The sequence below is a fragment of the Aquarana catesbeiana genome, linkage group LG03 (genome assembly GCF_042186555.1).
Source record: "Aquarana catesbeiana isolate 2022-GZ linkage group LG03, ASM4218655v1, whole genome shotgun sequence".
Lineage (NCBI taxonomy): Eukaryota > Metazoa > Chordata > Amphibia > Anura > Ranidae > Aquarana > Aquarana catesbeiana.
Window position 1 is genome coordinate 540,115,113 of NC_133326.1, and position 21,073 is coordinate 540,136,185.

Consider the following 21,073-nt stretch of genomic DNA (forward strand, 5'->3'; position numbering starts at 1 on the left):
CCGCCTTCCAGTGCTCCGCACGGGTCTCCCATTCTACCAGGAGGCCCGAGCGACCAGCTGGCACGTTCACTGGCTGGCCGGAGTTCCGAACACAGACGGAATGGGCTTAGATTGGGTCTCCGATGTAGTAACCTGGAAGTGATGCCACTTACGGTTTATTCGGCTGCCAACGGCGCAGATTTTAAAAAATCCCCAGTATTCTAAAACACAGATTTTGGTGTTTTGAATACTTTTAAGTGCAGTGGAGGGGTTGCAGTGGAGGGATCTGGGGGGACCCCAGATCCCTCCATAAGGAGTACCTATCACTGCCTATTACTGTCACAGGGATGTTTACATTCAGTTTACATTTTTTTAAAGCGCCCCTGTCCCCACGCACCAAAGAAAATGCATACGTAAGTCCTACCCGCAAATGTAAACAGTGTTCAAATCACACATGAGGTATCGCTGCGTTCGTCAGAGTGAGAGCATTAATTCCTAGCAAAAGGCCTCCTCTAAACTGGTAACCGTTAAAAAATGTGTGAGCCATATCGTTTGTTCCTACTAAGTAGGAAAAACTATGGCTTCTCTCCTAGTCAATCATATCCCCATACAGTTAGAAGAACACAGTGAGGGAACACATAATTAACCCCTTGATTGCTCCCTAGTGTTAACCCCTTCCCTGCCAGTGACATTTAACAGTAATCAGTGCACTTTTATAGCACGGATTGCTGTATAAATGCCAATGGTCCCAAAAAATGTCAAAAGTCTCCGATCTGTCCGTTGCAATATGGAAGAAAAAAAAATAAAAAATCGCAAATCATTGCCATTACTAATTAAACCAGAGAAAAGGGAATATAGGGATTATGACGGTGCCAGGAAGAACACAATATGTTCCAATATTAAAATAGATCATTTTTATTAATACACAAAAATTATAAAAAATAAACAATAGAATCACAAAGGCATGGTGTGCATAAATGCTAAAAACATATCTGTAGGGAGCTTCACATCACTTGGCCTCATGGATGTAACGGCCAATGCAGTAGGTAGGTATTTTAAGTATCCGACATGTTTCGCCAGTATTGGCTTCTTCAGGGATAAGTTATTAATACCTAGAGCGCTACAGTAATTCTATGAGAGAAATATAACAATCAGTAAATATAGTCGGACAAATGATACAACAAATACAGGAAAAATATCAAAAATCCAAATATATACATGTTTGCGAGCTGTCAGTGTAGACTAACCTCCACCACCAATCAAAGAGCACCAAGGGGACATCCTCACATATGCAACATCGGGTAGCCTAGAAATCCCCCACCCCAAAACAACCACCCAGCCAGACATTCTACAGATGGAAATGAGGTACCTGCAAGTCACCAAGGGGGTGCCACACACTTCCAGGGCCAAACCTCCAGCAAGGATCACAGTAGGTAGCTGCAGGGGGCAGTAGGAAGGACCTGGCCAGATGTATATCTAGAGAGGTGTAATTATTTGTAATGAGTTCATTATCATAATTTTTTCTTTCTAAGGGGGTCAAATGGCTCCCATTAGTTAAAAAATAAAGAGATTGTATGGGACTAACATAGTCTCCAATTAATATACTTACAAAAAAACACTCTTTAAAGTGAGTAACAGGACACCGGTAGATCCTTGGCTTAGAAAAGAACTCTAAACAGCAACAGGAAACATATCTCTATAAGTTAAATAAACAAACGGGAGAGAATTTTGTGGCATTTATGAAATTATCTGAGGGGGGGTGTGATTGTAAGATGCACTTTAGTTGATCAGTGAATAAGTTACACTAACAAAGAACAAAGTAAGTTAACACTTACCACTAAGTAGATATAGAGTGAGGTGCTGGGCTAAAAAAAGCCTACAGCCAGTGATAGCACTAAATGAAATAAGCTAGAAAGCAAAAGATAGTGTCAGCAAAAAGTAAATCTATTTATGCTCCAAACATAGATGGTCCATAAGGATGCCTACTGGGTCAGATAACAGTCAGTACGTCGGTGTCCTGTAATATCCCTGGCGTGTGTGCTGGCCTGGGATGCCGGCGTTCTTATGCCCCCCACACACGTGCGGCGTCTGACGTCACCGCACGTGTGAGCGGACGAAAGAGGCCACAGCGCATGCGCCAACCGCATATCCATCCAGGCCTACAAGGTCCAGAGGGCATTGCGGTGGTGTCCATGGTGATGTACACAACATCACAGACAAGGCGCGGTACCAGACGCTGCATAAGGCAGCATGATACCTGGAAGGAGGCATTAATTTCCAGTGCGCCGTGGCTAAGGGCGGGCCGAGGAGAATCCAAAGCCCTTAAGTGTCCATACAGCTAAATATGTCCTTGACAGGGGGCTAGAGGCACCAGATCAAGTGCACATACCCCACAGCAGAGTGCAGGGGCTCAAAGGCAATAGAGAAACCAGAAGGGGAACTGGAAGGGGGAGGGGAAGAGGGGAAAGGAAAGAAAGAGAAAAGAGAAACAGAGGGGGAGGGAGGGGGGGGGGTTTAAAAGGGAGGAAAAGAAAAGAGGAGGGGGGAAAAAGAAAAAGGAGGGGAAAAAGAAAAAAGAAAAGCTTAGGCATCCGAAGGTACGGGGATGCCAAACGAGGCACACAGAGGGAGGAGGTGGAGGTGGGTGAGAACAGTCCAAGGATATATAGAAAACCCCAAAGGAGCGCCTGCACACATGGCATGAAAATTGGGACAGAGTACAGGAAGAAAGGGTAGAAAGGGGTTAAATCCCTGGGGTGTGCCCACACAGGTCACTCTGACAGCTCGCAAAAACAATACTTAAATAATAATACAGAAAGTTCATAGATTACAAATCGGACAATTAAGTCAGAGTATATATTTACAGTGATGTACATGATAATGGAGAAAATATGTCTTAATTATACATATATCATATACAGTCATGTATCCAACGGTGAAAAATTTTTATTTTTTTTTTAAATGGAAAGGGAAAGGGGAACTGTATCCTAATCCAGCATGGCTATCTCATGCGTAGGAAGGGCCAAGGGTAGGAGAGTAAAGGAACATGAACAAAATGATAAGAGATATATATTAAGGTACAGTAAGACTTGAAAAAGGACTTTAATTGAAAGATCCATAAAGAAAATTGTTATGGTCCACCCCCAAGGGGGTTTTTTATAAAAAGGGTTTAAAACTAATATTTTCATTAAGCCCAGGATATGTGGTGGCATCCAAAATGTGTATCCACTTAGTTTCCAATTGTAAGAGTTTCTGATCAATGTCTCCATCCCTCACATGTACAGGGATGTGTTCCAATGCTGTAAATCCTACAACATGGGGATTGGAATCATGATACTGTGCTATGTGTCAATTGATAGAAGTAGAAGTCTTACCCTTCAGTAAAGGTTTGATATGATCTCGAATCCTAACGCAAAATTGGCGTTTAGTTTTGCCTACATAGTAGCTGCCGCAAAGGCATGTGCAAGATATACTACACCGATAGTTTGACACGTGATCTTGTGTTTGATTTTGTATGTTTGGCCATTGGGAAGCGGTTTCTCGCATGTATCATAAATGAACTCACATGTGTCACAGTGGCCACATGGGAATGTGCCATACACAGTTGAAAGACACTCTAGTTTAGGTGTATGATGACTCGCCGTGACTTTATCCCTTAGGGATGGGGAACGACGATAGGTGATTTGAGGCTGAGACTGAATATATTTTTTGATGGTGTTGTCTGCTGTTAGGAGGGGCCAGAATTTACATAAAATATCCCTTATTTCCTTATGATGTTGGGAATATTGGGTTATAACCCGAACCGGCTGAACGTCGTCCCTCTTTTTGGTGGAGAATATCAATTTTTTGCGATCCAGTTTTTTAACTTTGTTAAAGGCCTGCTTCAACAGGTTATGGCTATACCCTCTTCTTTTTAATCTTTCATAAAGTTCATGTGAGGCCCTGAAGAAATCTCCCTCATCAGTGCAGTTTCGTTTAATGCGCAAATATTGGCTATAAGGAATGCTATTAAGCAATGGTTTGGGGTGAGCGCTATTAGCGTGTAAAATAGTGTTCCCTGACGTTTCTTTATGATACAGAGACGAAGAAAGATTTCCTTCAGAATCCAATCGTATTTCCAGGTCAAGGAAAGTGATCCTTGTCTGGCTGCACTCCATTGTGAACTTGAGATTATAAGGATTAACCGCCAGAGTGTCTACAAATCTTGAGAGATGTTCTCGAGTACCTTTCCAAAAGAAAATGATGTCGTCTATATACCTGTGCCACGAAATCACGTGGCACAGGGAATCGACTAAATCATAATTAGAAAATAGGTCCTTTTCCCACCCCCCCAGGTACAAATTGGCGTAGGGTGGCGCACATTTAGTGCCCATGGCTACGCCTTGCACCTGGAGGAAGTGGGAAGTGCCAAATACAAAATGGTTACGTGTTAAGATGAAGTTCAGAAGATCAACAACGAATTGATTGTATGCCTCAGAACTGGGGCCTCTATCCTGTAGCAGTTAAAAATGACTTTAATACCGGTACCATGAGGTATGGTGTTGTACAGACTTTCTACGTCTAAAGCCACCATCCAGGTGTTTCTTGGAAGCTTTAGGTTCTCAAAAATACGGAGAAGGTGTACTGTATCCTGTACATAGGAGGGAAGGGCCTGAACATGTGGATTCGTCTTTTTCTTTAACCAAACATCAAATAAAAGTTTTGCAATTAGGCCTTACCTTCTGTCCTTCAGCAGAATTTGACAAATTTCGATTTGTCAAAGATATACAATTGTTTGCAAGAAAATTGATGTACAAGGTCATTTTTGATAAAACCACGGTTACTTCAACGGTAGCCTCAGTTTCAGATAATACCGTCCCTACGGTGGCCGAAATTCAGGCCATCGAAGACCTGTTAACGCTTCTTGAAGAGGGTGACACAGAGGACGAATGCGAGTGGCAATCTGATGACCACGGCATTGTTGCCTCTGGAGTATCCTTTCCCCCTCCTTTATCTTTTAAACCTAAATCCACCAACTTTCCTAATCTTTCCATGAATCCCAATATTTGGGCATTTGTTGAACAAATAAGCAAGACCATCAAAGATACTGATTTCTCCACTCCATGCTCTTCCAACTTGTCTGGTGCCCAGAGGCAGGCCTTGAAGTCCCTTCAAAACCACCCTGGTTTGGTTATAAAACCTGCCGACAAGGGTGGCAACGTGGTTATCATGGATGTTGCGGCATATGAAATCATGTGCCGCAACATCCTTGACAACCCTGACTGGTATAGACCCATTTCACGCACACTTATTGAAAATTACGCTCGTGAATATTATGAACTTATTTTCTCTGCCTACCAGAAGGGAATCATAGACATTAACACCTGGAAATTCTTAAATGTTAAAGATGGAAGAATACCCACATTCTATGCCTTGCCCAAACTTCATAAGTCCTTAAAAAACCCCCCTGGGCGTCCGATTATATCAGGATGTTCAAGTTTGACAGAAAATGCGAGTGCTCTGGTGGACAAGTACCTGAATCCACATGTTCAGGCCCTTCCCTCCTATGTACAGGATACAGTACACCTTCTCCGTATTTTTGAGAACCTAAAGCTTCCAAGAAACACCTGGATGGTGGCTTTAGACGTAGAAAGTCTGTACAACACCATACCTCATGGTACCAGTATTAAAGTCATTTCTAAACTGCTACAGGATAGAGGCCCCAGTTCTGAGGCATACAATCAATTCGTTGTTGATCTTCTGAACTTCATCTTAACACGTAACCATTTTGTATTTGGTACTTCCCACTTCCTCCAGGTGCAAGGCGTAGCCATGGGCACTAAATGTGCGCCATCCTACGCCAATTTGTACCTGGGGGGGTGGGAAAAGGACCTATTTTCTAATTATGATTTAGTCGATTCCCTGTGCCACGTGATTTCGTGGCACAGGTATATAGACGACATCATTTTTTTTGGACAGGTACTCGAGAACATCTCTCAAGATTTGTAGACACTCTGGCGGTTAATCCTTATAATCTCAAGTTCACAATGGAGTGCAGCCAGACAAGGATCACTTTCCTTGACCTGGAAATACGATTGGATTCTGAAGGAAATCTTTCTTCGTCTCTGTATCGTAAAGAAACGTCAGGGATCACTATTTTACACGCTAATAGCGCTCACCCCAAACCATTGCTTAATAGCATTCCTTATAGCCAATATTTGCGCATTAAACGAAACTGCACTGATTAGGGAGATTTCTTCAGGGCCTCACATGAACTTTATGAAAGATTAAAAAGAAGAGGGTATAGCCATAACCTGTTGAAGCAGGCCTTTAACAAAGTTAAAAAACTGGATCGCAAAAAATTGATATTCTCCACCAAAAAGAGGGACGACGTTCAGCCGGTTCGGGTTATAACCCAATATTCCCAACATCATAAGGAAATAAGGGATATTTTATGTAAATTCTGGCCCCTCCTAACAGCAGACAACACCATCAAAAAATATATTCAGTCTCAGCCTCAAATCACCTATCGTCGTTCCCCATCCCTAAGGGATAAAGTCAGGGCGAGTCATCATACACCTAAACTAGAGTGTCTTTCAACTGTGTATGGCACATTCCCATGTGGCCACTGTGACACATGTGAGTTCATTTATGATACATGCGAGAAACCGCTTCCCAATGGCCAAACATACAAAATCAAACACAAGATCACGCGTCAAACTATCGGTGTAGTATATCTTGCCACATGCCTTTGCAGCAGCTACTATGTAGGCAAAACTAAACGCCAATTTTGCGTTAGGATTCGAGATCATATCAAACCTTTACTGAAGGGTAAGACTTCTACTTCTATCAATCGACACATAGCACAGTATCATGATTCCAATCCCAATGTTGTAGGATTTACAGCATTGGAACACATCCCTGTACATGTGAGGGGTGGAGACATTGATCAGAAACTCTTACAATTGGAAACTAAGTGGATACACATTTTGGATGCCACCACATATCCTGGGCTTAATGAAAATATTAGTTTTAAACCCTTTTTATAAAAAACCCCCTTGGGGGTGGACCATAACAATTTTCTTTATGGATCTTTCAATTAAAGTCCTTTTTCAAGTCTTACTGTACCTTAATATATATCTCTTATCATTTTGTTCATGTTCCTTTACTCTCCTCCCCTTGGCCCTTCCTACGCATGAGATAGCCATGCTGGATTAGGATACAGTTCCCCTTTCCCTTTCCATTTAAAAAAAAAAAAAATTTTTTTCACCATTGGATACATGACTGTATATGATATATGTATAATTAAGACATATTTTCTCCATTATCATGTACATCACTGTAAATATATACTCTGACTTAATTGTCCGATTTGTAATCTATGAACTTTCTGTATTATTATTTAAGTATTGTTTTTGCGAGCTGTCAGAGTGACCTGTGTGGGCACACCCCAGGGATTTAACCCCTTTCTACCCTTTCTTCCTGTACTCTGTCCCAATTTTCATGCCATGTGTGCAGGCGCTCCTTTGGGGTTTTCTATATATCCTTGGACTGTTCTCACCCACCTCCACCTCCTCCCTCTGTGTGCCTCGTTTGGCATCCCCGTACCTTCGGATGCCTAAGCTTTTCTTTTTTCTTTTTCCCCTCCTTTTTCTTTTTCCCCCTCCTCTTTTCTTTTCCTCCCTTTCAAACCCCCCCCCTCCCTCCCCCTCTGTTTCCCTTTTCTCTTTCTTTCCTTTCCCCTCTTCCCCTCCCCCTTCCAGTTCCCCTTCTGGTTTCTCTATTGCCTTTGAGCCCCTGCACTCCGCTGTGGGGGATGTGCACTCGATCTGGTGCCTCTAGCCCCCTGTCAAGGACATATTTAGCTGTATGGACACTTAAGGGCTTTGGATTCTCCTTGGCCCGCCCTTAGCCACGGCGCACTGGAAATTAATGCCTCCTTCCAGGTATCATGCTGCCTTATGCAGCGTCTGGTACCGCGCCTTGTCTGTGATGTTGTGTACATCACCATGGACACCACCGCAATGCCCTCTGGACCTTGTAGGCCTGGATGGATATGCGGTTGGCGCATACGCTGTGGCCTCTTTCGTCCGCTCACACGTGCGGTGACGTCAGACGCCGCACGTGTGTGGGGGGCATAAGAACGCCGGCATCCCAGGCCAGCACACACGCCAGGGATATTACAGGACACCGACGTACTGACTGTTATCTGACCCGGTAGGCATCCTTATGGACCATCTATGTTTGGAGCATAAATAGATTTACTTTTTGCTGACACTATCTTTTGCTTTCTAGCTTATTTCATTTAGTGCTATCACTGGCTGTAGGCTTTTTTTAGCCCAGCACCTCACTCTATATCTACTTAGTGGTAAGTGTTAACTTACTTTGTTCTTTGTTAGTGTAACTTATTCACTGATCAACTAAAGTGCATCTTACAATCACACCCCCCCTCAGATAATTTCATAAATGCCACAAAATTCTCTCCCGTTTGTTTATTTAACTTATAGAGATATGTTTCCTGTTGCTGTTTAGAGTTCTTTTCTAAGCCAAGGATCTACCGGTGTCCTGTTACTCACTTTAAAGAGTGTTTTTTTGTAAGTATATTAATTGGAGACTATGTTAGTCCCATACAATCTCTTTATTTTTTAACTAATGGGAGCCATTTGACCCCCTTAGAAAGAAAAAATTATGATAATGAACTCATTACAAATAATTACACCTCTCTAGATATACATCTGGCCAGGTCCTTCCTACTGCCCCCTGCAGCTACCTACTGTGATCCTTGCTGGAGGTTTGGCCCTGGAAGTGTGTGGCACCCCCTTGGTGACTTGCAGGTACCTCATTTCCATCTGTAGAATGTCTGGCTGGGTGGTTGTTTTGGGGTGGGGGATTTCTAGGCTACCCGATGTTGCATATGTGAGGATGTCCCCTTGGTGCTCTTTGATTGGTGGTGGAGGTTAGTCTACACTGACAGCTCGCAAACATGTATATATTTGGATTTTTGATATTTTTCCTGTATTTGTTGTATCATTTGTCCGACTATATTTACTGATTGTTATATTTCTCTCATAGAATTACTGTAGCGCTCTAGGTATTAATAACTTATCCCTGAAGAAGCCAATACTGGCGAAACATGTCGGATACTTAAAATACCTACCTACTGCATTGGCCGTTACATCCATGAGGCCAAGTGATGTGAAGCTCCCTACAGATATGTTTTTAGCATTTATGCACACCATGCCTTTGTGATTCTATTTTTTATTTTTTATAATTTTTGTGTATTAATAAAAATGATCTATTTTAATATTGGAACATATTGTGTTCTTCCTGGCACCGTCATAATCCCTATATTCCCTTTTCTCTGGTTTAATCATTAAATCTTGGGATGAGGTGCTGTATTATATTGAGGACCGCCCAGCTACATAGTAATCATTGCCATTACTAGTAAAAAAAAAAAAAAAAAAAATTAAAAATGCCATCTTTCCCATAGTTTGCAGACGCTATAACTTTTGCGCAAACCAATCAATACACGCTTATTGTGATTTTTTTTACCAAAAATATGTAGAATATATATTGGTCTAAACCGATGAAGAAATGCGTTTTTTGAAAAAAAATTGGGGGATATTTATTATAGCATAAAGTAAAAAAAATAATGTTTTTTTTTTTTTTTTTCAAAATTGACGCTTTTTTTGTCTATAGCGCAGAAAATAAAAACCGCATAGGTCATCAAACACCACCAAAAGAAAGATCTATTTGTGGGGAAAAAAAAAAAAAAGGACAGAAATTTAGTTTGGGTACGTCGTCGAATGACCGTGCAATTGTCAGTTAAAGCGACACAGTGCCAAATTGTAAAAAGTGCTCTGGTCTGGAAGGGGGTAAAATCTTTCAGGGCTAAAGCGGTTAAAGCGTCGCCTGTGGTTTAGGTACCATAGTCTGTCACCATTCCATGAGTGTGTGCAATTTTAAACCGTAACATGTTGGGTATCTATTTATTCGACGTAACATAATTTTTCACAATATTCAAAAAAATTGGGCTAACTTTACTGTTTCGTTTTTTTTTTTTTTTAAATTCAGTGAAGTGTATTTTTTTTCCAAAAAATTGCGTTTGTAAATATCGTGTGACATAAAATTGTGCAACGACCGACATTTTATTCTCCAGAGTCTTTGCTAAAAAATCTATATATAATGTTTGGGGGGGGGGGGGTCTAAGTAATTTTCTAGTTAAGAATATTGATTTTAAAAACTTGTAAACAACAACAAATGTCAGAAATAAAGGAAGGGGAAGTAGGGAAGAGGGGGGTAGTGGGACTTTATATGAAACACAACACTGGGGTAGAATGAATCAATATAAGTACAATATTTATTAGTACAGATGAGCATAATGCAAGGTAATATAATACTAGCCCATTGGTAACATACAAAATTGTAATAAACATGATTGGTAAAATCACATAATATTAAAATTAATAAAGGAAGAACCCAGGTGTGCAATGGAGAGATTGGATGTGTCACAGAAGGAAAGTGAATCAGTGAAAGAAACCGCTACAAGTTGGATTACCTGGGACTTGAAATAAAGCATATGGTCCAGGGTAGTGTATAAGTGTAACAGGAAACTGTTAGTGGACAAAGTGTATACTCCATCAAGGAAGGGTGATGAATGGCAGCCAGCCCACCAGCAGAGCCTCACCAATGTCACGCTACGTGCTTGGCAGAGAGGAGGCGACCGCGTCCGATTGACTAGCGCTCGTAAATAGGCGCCTAAACCCTCCCTCGTGATGCACGCAGATGGAGAAAACATCACGTCAGCACGTGGCGTCAAGAATGATGTCACTCGTGTGGCGTGTTGTTCCCACAGTGCCTCCAATCGTTAATAAAATTATCAATGCTTTTTAACCTAGACTCTACCCATAGCTAAGTGTTGGGACTATAAGTATATAGTTCCTTCTCTTCCGGTTTTAGTAACTATTATTTACGGTTAATTAACATTTTATTATAGATATATCCAGTGCACAGCTGCTCCTGATGAGTAGAAATTATCCACGAAACGCGAGCTTTTACTGATGTCATGTTCACAGCAATCAAACGTGGGTTTTTACTTGTTTGAATCATGAATTAATTATAAATTACCAATCACGTTTGTACATACTTGGGTATATAGCTATTCTATTAATTACTGGGAATAATGTTATATTATGCAATTCATTTTAATATGTGATTTACCAATCATGTTTATTACAATTTTGTATGTTACCTATTGAGTTATTATATCACCTTGCATTATGCTCATCTGTACTAATAAATATTTTACTTACTAATATTGATTGATTCGTTCTGCCCCAGTGATGCGTTTCATATAAAGTCCCACTATCCCCCTTTTCCTTATTTCCCCTACCTTTACAAGTAATAGGGATGAGACACATGTACTATAATAGTCATTGCCTCATTTAAAGACCCAACTTTCTCTTTTCTTCATAAATGTCAGAAATAGGCTTAGTCGTTAAGCGGTTAACACTGGGTGGTCAAAAAAAACTCCACAGGCTTCATTTTGGTGTGTGTCTGTCAGGCAGCTGCATGGCCTCTCTCAGTGAGAGCATCCGTGACCCCGGGTGTCTTTTCTGCTCATCTATACCCTCTGCGCTTAATCCAGCCACCTCTACCCCGAGAGAAAAATGGTCTCTGGTGTGACGGTATCCGATTGTGCCATTACAATATTCAATGCTATGAAGCTGCACAAATCTTTAGACGATAAAAGTAAGCATATTAAGGCAGTCCTATTTTGCTTAAGTGCTGACAAGAAAACAATCATCCCAGAAGAAGGCAAGGAGATCTTGGTTGGAGATGTTTGCGAGATTGCTGATCCTTACAAGCACTTTGTGGAAATGCTACCACCAGATGACTGCTGATATGCCCTCTATGACTGCTGCTATGAAACAAAGGAGAGCAAGAAAGAGGAGCTAATCTTTATATTCTGGGCACCTGATTGTGCTCCATTGAAAAGCAAAATTATATATGCCAGTTCTAAAGATGCAATCAAGAAGAAATTTACAGGCATCAAACATGAATATCAGGTAAAATGCTTTACTGAAATAACTGATCGTAGTTGCATTGCTGAAAAACTTGGAGGTAGCAACATCAGTGTAACCTCTGTGGAAGGATTCCCCTTGTGAAGACCTCATTGCCTCCTCTCCCAGTGTCTGTGTCACTTCATAAAGGGGCTTCCATGTAACCATATTCCCCCGACAGGGTCTCCTATTACCAGTCCCTGAAAGCCTTCTTGAAGAAGAGAAACATTCATTCTACAGGCAGCCTTCTAGAAGACATTTACCTGCATACATGAATCCACAGTATATTGTTTTTTGAAAGTTATTTATTTTGATTTACAGAGGTAGCTTTCTTTCTAGTCACATCTTCTGTACCTTTTTATTCTTTGCTTGTCGACTTATTTCGCCAAATGCAGCCTGGCGTTTATTCCACACTCCTGTATTTACAAGACAATTCGGCTTTGTTGACCAAAAATTATATTTGGATCAATCTGCTGCCCCTAGCACTTTGTGGCTGATCATTATGTTTTTCCCTTTATGTAGAGATGGCTTCATTTTGCTATTGTGTAAATTGAGTGCACCTGAATATTCCACTTGTCTTTCAACATTTGTTTTTGGTAAAAAAAATAAAAAAATAATCGCAAGCAGCGTATATTGATTGGTTTGCACAAAAGTTATATAGTGTCTACAAACTATGGGATAGATTTATGGCATTTTTTATTTTTTTACTAGTAATGGCGGTACTGCCACATTGTGGCAGACAGATCGGACACTTTTGACACATTTGTGGGACCACTGACATTTAGACAGCGATCAGTGCTATAAAAATCCACCGATTGCTGTGTAAATGTCACTGGCAAGGAAGGGGTTAACACTAGGGGGCGATCAAGGGGTTAAATGCTTTCCCTTGTTTGTGTTTCTAACTGTGGGGGGTGGAACTGACTAGAGGAGGAGACATAACGTTGTTCCTAGCTGGTAGGAGCAGACGATCTGTCTCTTCTCACAGAACAGGGATTTGTGTGTTCACACACGTCCCTGTTCTGGCTCTCGTGCCTGCGATCACGTGTGGCTGGTGGTCGTCACCGCGACCGCCGGCCACGCGCATCGGCTCCCCCACCATGCAGCGCGCCTGCTATAGGCATTTAAAAAGCCACCGTACAGCTACGATGGTTCGCGAGATCATGCCGACCTGCCGCAGTATAATGACGGCAGCTGCTCGGCAAGCGGTTAACCAGCTGCCGACCACCTAACGCAGATATACTGCGGCAGAATGGCACGGGCAGGCAAAAGTCACGATCGGACCCCCCCCCCGGTGCCAGAGGCGGTCGGCTCGAGTTCGCGGGCGATGAGAGGTGAGGGGGAGGCCATCCATTGTTGCCCACCCCCTCCCGATCGCTCCCGGCGAATGAAAATGCTTCCCCTCCCTCTGTAATGTAAACAGAGGGAGAGGAAGTGATGTCATCCCTCCTCGAGCCGGCATCGAGGAGAGAAGACATCAATGTAAGTCTGCACAACACTACACTGTCAGCAGAACACGCCAGGCACACTTGTCACCCCCCTGTACCCCCTGTCACACTGACACCAATAGCAGTTTTTTTTTTTTGCATTGGTGTCAGTTTGCGACAGTTATAAGTGTTAGGGCAGTTAGGTTAGCCCCCTTTAGGTCTGGGGTACCCCCATTTAGGTCCAGGGTACCGCCCTAACCCCCCCTAATAAAGGTTATCCCCGTGATCACCCCCCGTCGCCAGTGTCGCTAAGTTAGGGAGGTAAGTATATAGGTTCGCTGTCAGTGTCTTATAGCGACAGGGACCCCCATATACTTGATTGCCCCCTAGTTAACCCTTTCACCAGCGATCACCGTATAAGTGTTACGGGTGACGCTGGTTAGTTGGTTTGTTTTTTATAGTTTATTATAGTTTTAGGGCACCCGCCGTTTATTACCTTATAAAGGTTTAACCCCCTAATTGCCCGGCGGTGATATAAGTTACGTTTTTAGGGTCAGATAAGGTCTGCGTCTCCCCAGGCAGCGTCAGGTTAGCGCCAGTACCGCTAAAACCCACACACGCAGCATACACCTCCCTTAGTGCTATAGTATCTGAACGGATCGATATCCGATCAGATCTATACTCCCCAGCAGTTTAGGGTCCCCCAAAAAAACGCAGTGTTAGCGGGATCAGCCCAGATACCTGCTGCGTTTTGCTCCTCGGCCCGGCCCAGCCCAGCCCACCCAAGTGCAGTATCGATCGATAACTGTCACTTACAAAACACTAAGCACACATAACTGCAGCGTTCGCAGAGTCAGGCCTGATCCCTGCGATCGCTAACAGTTTTTTGGTAGCGTTTTGAATCAGTCACTAACAGTCAGGAGCTTTTTTGCCTGTGAGTCTCACTAGTGTACCCCTAAATTTAGAGCCCAAAATGGCAAACCGAAGGTACACTAGTGAAGAGGTCTACACGCTTCTGAGCATGACAGATAGTGAAGAGGAAGTCACTCATCTGTCAGATTCAGGCTCAGAATACGATCCAGTAGAGGACAGCGGCTCCATGACAGATAGCTCTGGCGACGGAGTTGTGGTCCCTGCTAAGGTCAGGCGTACCAGACACCAAACTTCTTCTGTCCTTGAAGTGCAAGAACCGCAGGGCTCTCGTATGGAGCAGAGAAGTACTAGCGCCGCTATTCCTTCTGGTGAACTGGCAAGCACCAGCGGCCTAGTACACCCTGGTCGTACATCCAGCACTGCAGTAACACTTGGCGACGTGGCGAGTCCCATAAGTGCAGTTCAAGCTGGCGAGGTGGCAAGCACAAGTAGTGACCCGCTGCCACCAAGAAGACGAACACAGGCCCGTCGTGCCCATAGTGCCCTTCCTGCTGCATTCGCCAATCCGAATTGGGTACCCACCACTTCTGCAGCACCCGTACTTCCCCCATTCACTGGCCAACCCGGAATTCAGGTGGAAACAGTTGATTTTACGCCACTGGATTTTTAGTCGCTGTTTTTCCCCGAAGATCTCTTTAGATCTATTGTGGACCAAAGCAATTTGTACGCTGGTCAACACATCGCCGCTAATCCCCAGTCCTCCCTTGCCAGAGATTGGAAACCAATTACGGTTTCCGAATTTAAGATCTTTCTGGGCCTTTCCCTCAACATGAGCATAAATAAAAAGAGTGAGTTGCGGTCATATTGGTCCACTGACCCAATTTACCATATGCCCGTGTTCTCTGCCTCCATGGCCAGGGCACGATACGAGCAGATTTTGCGGTTCATGCACTTCAACGACAATGAACTCTATCGTCCTCGTGGAGACCCTGGATACGATCGGCTCTACAAAATTCGGCCCCTCGTAAACCACTTCAACCAACGGTTTGCAGACTTGTTTACCCCCCATCAAGTTGTCTGCGTTGATGAGTCCCTGATTAAATTTTCTGGCCACTTATCATTCAAACAGTACCTTCCCAGCAAGCGTGCCAGATACGGGGTCAAGATGTATAAGCTCTGTGACAGGGCCACAGGCTATACATGTAGATTTATGGTTTACGAGGGCAAAGACAGTCACGTAGAGCCGACAAACTGCCCTGACTACATAGGAAGCGCTGGCAAGATAGTGTGGGACTTGGTGTCACCCTTATTCGGAAAGGGGTACCACTTGTACGTGGACAATTATTACACGAGTGTGCCACTTTTTAGCCACCTTTTTGAACATCAGATTGGAGCATGTGGCACCGTGCGACCTAATCGCAGGGGCTTTCCCCAGCGGCTTGTAGATTTCCGTCTTAGGCTGGGGGAGAGAGCCTGCTTGAAGTGTAATAACTTGCTCGCTATGAAGTGGAGGGACAATAAGAATGTTTTCGTTCTTACCTCCCTTCATGCAGACACGACGGTCCAAATTACTACGGCGACTGGTGTTGTGGAGAAACCCCTCTGTGTCCACGAATATAACCTTAATATGGGAGGGGTGGACCTCAACGACCAGTTGTTGGCGCCGTACCTAATTGCCTGTAAGGCCAGACGCTGGTACAAAAAAAGTGTCTGTTTATTTATTTCAATTGGCTTTGCTGAACGCTCATGTGCTATACAGAGCTTCAGGACGGACTGGATCCTTCCTTAAATTCCAGGAAGAGATCGTCAGAGCCCTTCTGTTTCCAGACGGTGCTCCACCTCACCTTCCCCAACCAAATGCAGTAAGCCGGCTGCATGAGAGGCATTCTCAATATGTCCTCCCGAGTACCCCTACCCAACGAGCCCCCCAAAAAAGATGTCGTGTCTGCAGCAAGCGCAGATTTAGGCGTGACATCCGGTATTATTGTCCCTTCTGTCCTGACAATCCTGGTCTTTGCATGGGTGAATATTTGAACGCTACCATACACTAGTTGAGTATTAGCGTAGGGTACAGCACTGCACAGACTAGGACACACTTTCACAGGGTCTCCCAAGATGCCATCGCATTTTGAGAGACCCAAACCTGGTACCAGTTAAAAAAGTTAAAGTTACAAAAAAAAGTGTAAAGTAAAAAAGAAGAAAAAAAACAAAAAAATATATAAAATAAAAAAACCAAAAATAGTTGTCGTTTTATTGTTCTCTCTCTATTCTTTCTCTATTGTTCTGCATTCTATACTGCAATGTTTTAATCATGTTTGCTTTATAGGTATGCAATTTTTTTATACTTTGTTTTTTTATTGTTAACCACTTTCTTGTTTTCAGGTACGCCATTCAGCTGCAGAGCGGATTTATTTATCTTGATAGCAACAGCGTTTGCTCCCACGATACATAAAGCCGTTACTCCAGCGCTGTCAGAGGTGATTTCACCACCACAGTTACATACTTCAGCATATATGCCGAAGCGTGGGGGCAGCAGTGGGTGGAGGAGCGATTTGCTCCTGCCTTTTGCGGGAGGATGCCCCCATGCTTCGGCATATATATATTTTAGGTAGGCACAGGTTACGTTAAATGTTTTATTTTTTACTATTTTTTTTTTTGTATTTGCTTTGCAGGTATGGCAAGTATTACTGTTATACTGTAATGTTACTTTGTTTTTTTGTTAACCATCATTTGCTTAGCAGGTACGCCATTCAGTTGCAGCGCGGATTTATTTATCTTGACAGCAACAACGTTTGCTCCCACGATACATAAAGCCGTGACTCCAGCGATGTCGGAGGTGATTTCACCACCACAGTTACATACTTCAGCATATATGCCGAAGCGTGGGGGCAGCAGTGGGCGGAGGAGCGATTTGCTCCTAACTTTTGCGGGAGGATGCCCCCATGCTTCGGCATAAATATACGGAGCATGTATGCCCATCATTAGAAGCGGGTGGATGAAGGGAGGTATTCTAATGGTGGGCATACCCACCGATCAATATCTTTTTTTCGTTCAGCCCACAGGCTGCATGAAAAAAAAGTTTACAATATATGCCCAACAAGGACCAGCAACGTACTGGTATGTTGCTGGACTTTGAGTGGTTATACCAGAAAGATGCCTGCAGGTTTAGGTATCATCTTGGTATCATTCTTTTCAGCCAGCAGTTGGCTTTCATGTAAAAGCAATCCTAGCAGCTAATTAGCCTCTAGACTGCTTTTACAAGCAGTGGGAGGTTATGACCCCCCCCCCCCACCGTCTTCCATGTTTTTCTCTGGCTCTCCTGTCCCAACAGGGAATCTGAGAATGCAGCCGGTGATTCGGCCAGCTGACCATAGAGCTCATCAGAGACCAGAATGGCTCCAAACATCTCTATGGCCTAAGAAACCGGAAGCTACGAGCATTTCATGACTTAGATTTCGCCGGAAGTAAACAGCACCATTGGGAAATTGGGAAATTTATCCAAAAAAAAAAAAAAAAAAAAAGCACCCCTGTCCCCCCCTGCTCTCGCACAAAGGCGAACGCAAGCGTCGGTCTGGCGTCAAATGTAAACAGCAATTGCACCATGCATGTGAGGTATCACCACGAAGGTCAAATCGAGGGCAGTAATTTTAGCAGTAGACCTCCTCTTTAAATCTAAAGTGGTAACCTGTAAAGGCTTTTAAAAATGTATTTAGTTTGTCGCCACTGCATGTTTGTGCGCAATTTTAAAGCATGTCATGTTTGGTATCCATGTACTCTGCCTAAGATCATCTTTTTTATTTCATCAAACATTTGGGCAATATAGTGTGTTTTAGTGTATTAAAATTTAAAAAAGTGTGTTTTTTCCCCAAAAAATGCGTTTGAAAAATCGCTGCGCAAATACTGCGTGAAAAAAAAAATGGAACACCCACCATTTTAATCTGTAGGGCATTTGCTTTAAAAAAAAATATATAATGTTTGGGGGTTCAAAGTAATTTTCTTGCAAAAAAAAAAAATTATTTTTTTCATGTAAACAAAAAGTGTCAGAAAGGGCTGTGTCTTCAAGTGGTTAGAAGAGTGGGTGATGTGTGATATAAGCTTCTAAATGTTGTGCATAAAATGCCAGGACAGTTCAAAACCCCCCCAAATGACCCCATTTTGGAAAGTAGACACCCCAAGCTATTTGCTGAGAGGCATGTCGAGTCCATGGAATATTTTATGTTGCGACACAAGTTGCGGGAAAAAGACAAATTTTTATTTATTTTTTTTGCACAAAGTTGTCACTAAATGATATATTGCTCAAACATACCATGGGAATATGTGAAATTACACCCCAAAATAAATTCTGTCGCTTCTCCTGAGTACGGGGATACCACATGTGTGAGACTTTTTGGGAGCCTAGCCGCGTACGGGACCCCGAAAACCAAGCACCACCTTCAGGCTTTCTAAGGGCGTAAATTTTTGATTTCACTCTTCACTGCCTATCACAGTTTCGGAGGTCATGGAATGCCCAGATGGCACAACCCCCCCCCCCCCAAATGACCCCACTTTGGAAAATAGACACCCAAAGCTATTTGCTGAGAGGTATAGTGAATATTTTGCAGACCTCACTTTTTGTCACAAACTTGAAAATTGAAAAAAGAAAAAAAAAAAAAAAAAAAAAAACATTTTTCTTGTCTTTCTTCATTTTCAAAAACAAATGAGAGCTGCAAAATACTCACCATGCCTCTCAGCAAATAGCTTTGGGTGTCTACTTTCCAAAATGGGGTCATTTTGGGGGGTTTTGTGCTATCTTGGCATTTTATGGCCTTTGAAACTGTGATAGGTAGTGAGGAGTGAAATCAAAAATTTACGCCCTTAGAAATCCTGAAGGCGGTGATTGGATTTCGGGGCCCCGTATAAAGCTAGGTTCCCAAAAAGTGCCACACATGTGGTATCCCCATACTCAGGAGAAGCAGCAGAATGTATTTTGGGGTGTAATTCCACATATGCCCATGGCATGTTTGAGCAATATATCATTTTGTGACAACTTTGTGCAAAAAAAAAAAAAAAAAAAATTTGTTACTTTCCCGCAACTTGTGTCAAAACATAAAATATTCCATGGACTCAACATGCCTCTCGGCAAATAGCTTGGGGCGTCTACTTTCCAAAATGGGGTAATTTGGGGGGGTTTTGTGCCATCTTGGCATTTTATGGCCTTCAAAACTGTGATAGGTAGTTAGGAGTGAAATCACAACTTTACGCCCTTAGAAATCCTGAAGGCGGTGCTTGGTTTTCGGGGCCCCATATGCGGCTAGGCTCCCAAAAAGTCCCACACATGTGGTATCCCCTATTCAGTAGAATCAGCTAAATGTATTTTGGGGTGCAATTCCACATATGTCCATGGCCTGTGTGAGCAATATATCATTTAGTGACAACTTTTTGTAAATTTGTTTTTTTTTGGTCATTATTCAATCACTTGGAACAAAAAAAAAAAATATTCAATGGGCTCAACATGGCTCTCAGCAATTTCCTTGGGGTGTCTACTTTCCAAAATGGGGTCATTTGGGGGGGTTTTGTACTGCCCTGCCATTTTAGTACCTCAAAAAATGACAAACTAAATGTCAAAAACAACAGGACACTCACAAACTCACCCTAGAATTGGAACAACTATATCATAGACACACTCAGACCCCTACGCAGGAGTTGCTCCTCCAAATCACCTAAAAAAGGAGAGCCCTAGATGATATACTGTCAGGTCAAATTGAGAAATCCCTTAGATGGTCTAAAGCTCGCTTCCTCCTTTACAGTAACTCCGCTTCCACGATGTTTGCGCGAAAGCTTAAACAGTCCTCCCAACCGACCCACCTTTACAAATTAAAAGATTGCCACGGCAACCTCACCTCCCATCCAAAACATGTGCTGCAGATTTTCTCCTATCAAAAACTTTTTTCTGGCCCAGACCCTTCGCACCCTCCCCCCATGCAGTCCTGGTTGGATGCCCTCTCGCTTCCTCGACTTTCGGAGGAGCAATTGGGTATCCTAAATGCCCCCTGCTCATCTGAGGAAGTTGCCTCCATTATCTCCTCTCTCAAACCCTCCAAAGCCCCAGGCCCTGATGGCTTCTCTCCTGTTTATTACAAAAAATTCGCTGAATCCCTACTCCCCACTCTTACTAATATGTACAATCAAATACTTAAAGGACAGTGTTTCCCAGAAGAAATGCTGCTAGCCAACATGTCCCTCATTCCCAAACCCGGCAAAGATCATACCCTCCCCCAAAATTTTCGCCCCATCTCGGTTATAAATAATGATCTAAAAATATTTGGGAGGATTCTGGCTGACAGATTGGCCAAAGTTATTATAACCCTGATATCACCCGATCAAACTGGATTTATCCCATCGAGGCAGATCACAGATAATATCCGTTTAGCCACCAATATCCTACAGGACGCCCATATGAACTCAAACTCAGTATTGCTTTTGAGTCTAGACATAAACAAACCATTCGACAGTGTCCTCTGGACATATTTGGATACAGTCTTATCTAAGTTTGGTTTTAGTGGGGCATTTATACATGGCTTCAAAGCCCCTTACCATAACCCGAAAACCCGAATTAAGCTTCCAGGATGTTACTCAGATTATTTTTCTCTGAGGTGTGGCACTAGACAGGGGTGTCCTTTATCCCCGCTTCTGTTTGCGCTGGCTATGGAGCCCCTGTCTAGATCCATCTCTAATGACCCAAACATCAAAGGCTACAGAAAGGGAGATCAGGAATTT

The 21,073-nt window shown here is 42.9% G+C and overlaps 1 protein-coding gene and 1 pseudogene across 14 annotated transcripts in view; one reads left to right on the forward strand and one right to left on the reverse strand.

The window, feature by feature from the left end:
* C2CD5 (C2 calcium dependent domain containing 5) overlaps nucleotides 1-21,073 on the reverse strand; it is a 224,947-nt gene that overhangs the window by 105,027 nt on the left and 98,847 nt on the right. The window lies entirely within an intron of this gene.
* LOC141134634 (cofilin-1 pseudogene) lies at nucleotides 11,628-12,125 on the forward strand (annotated as a pseudogene).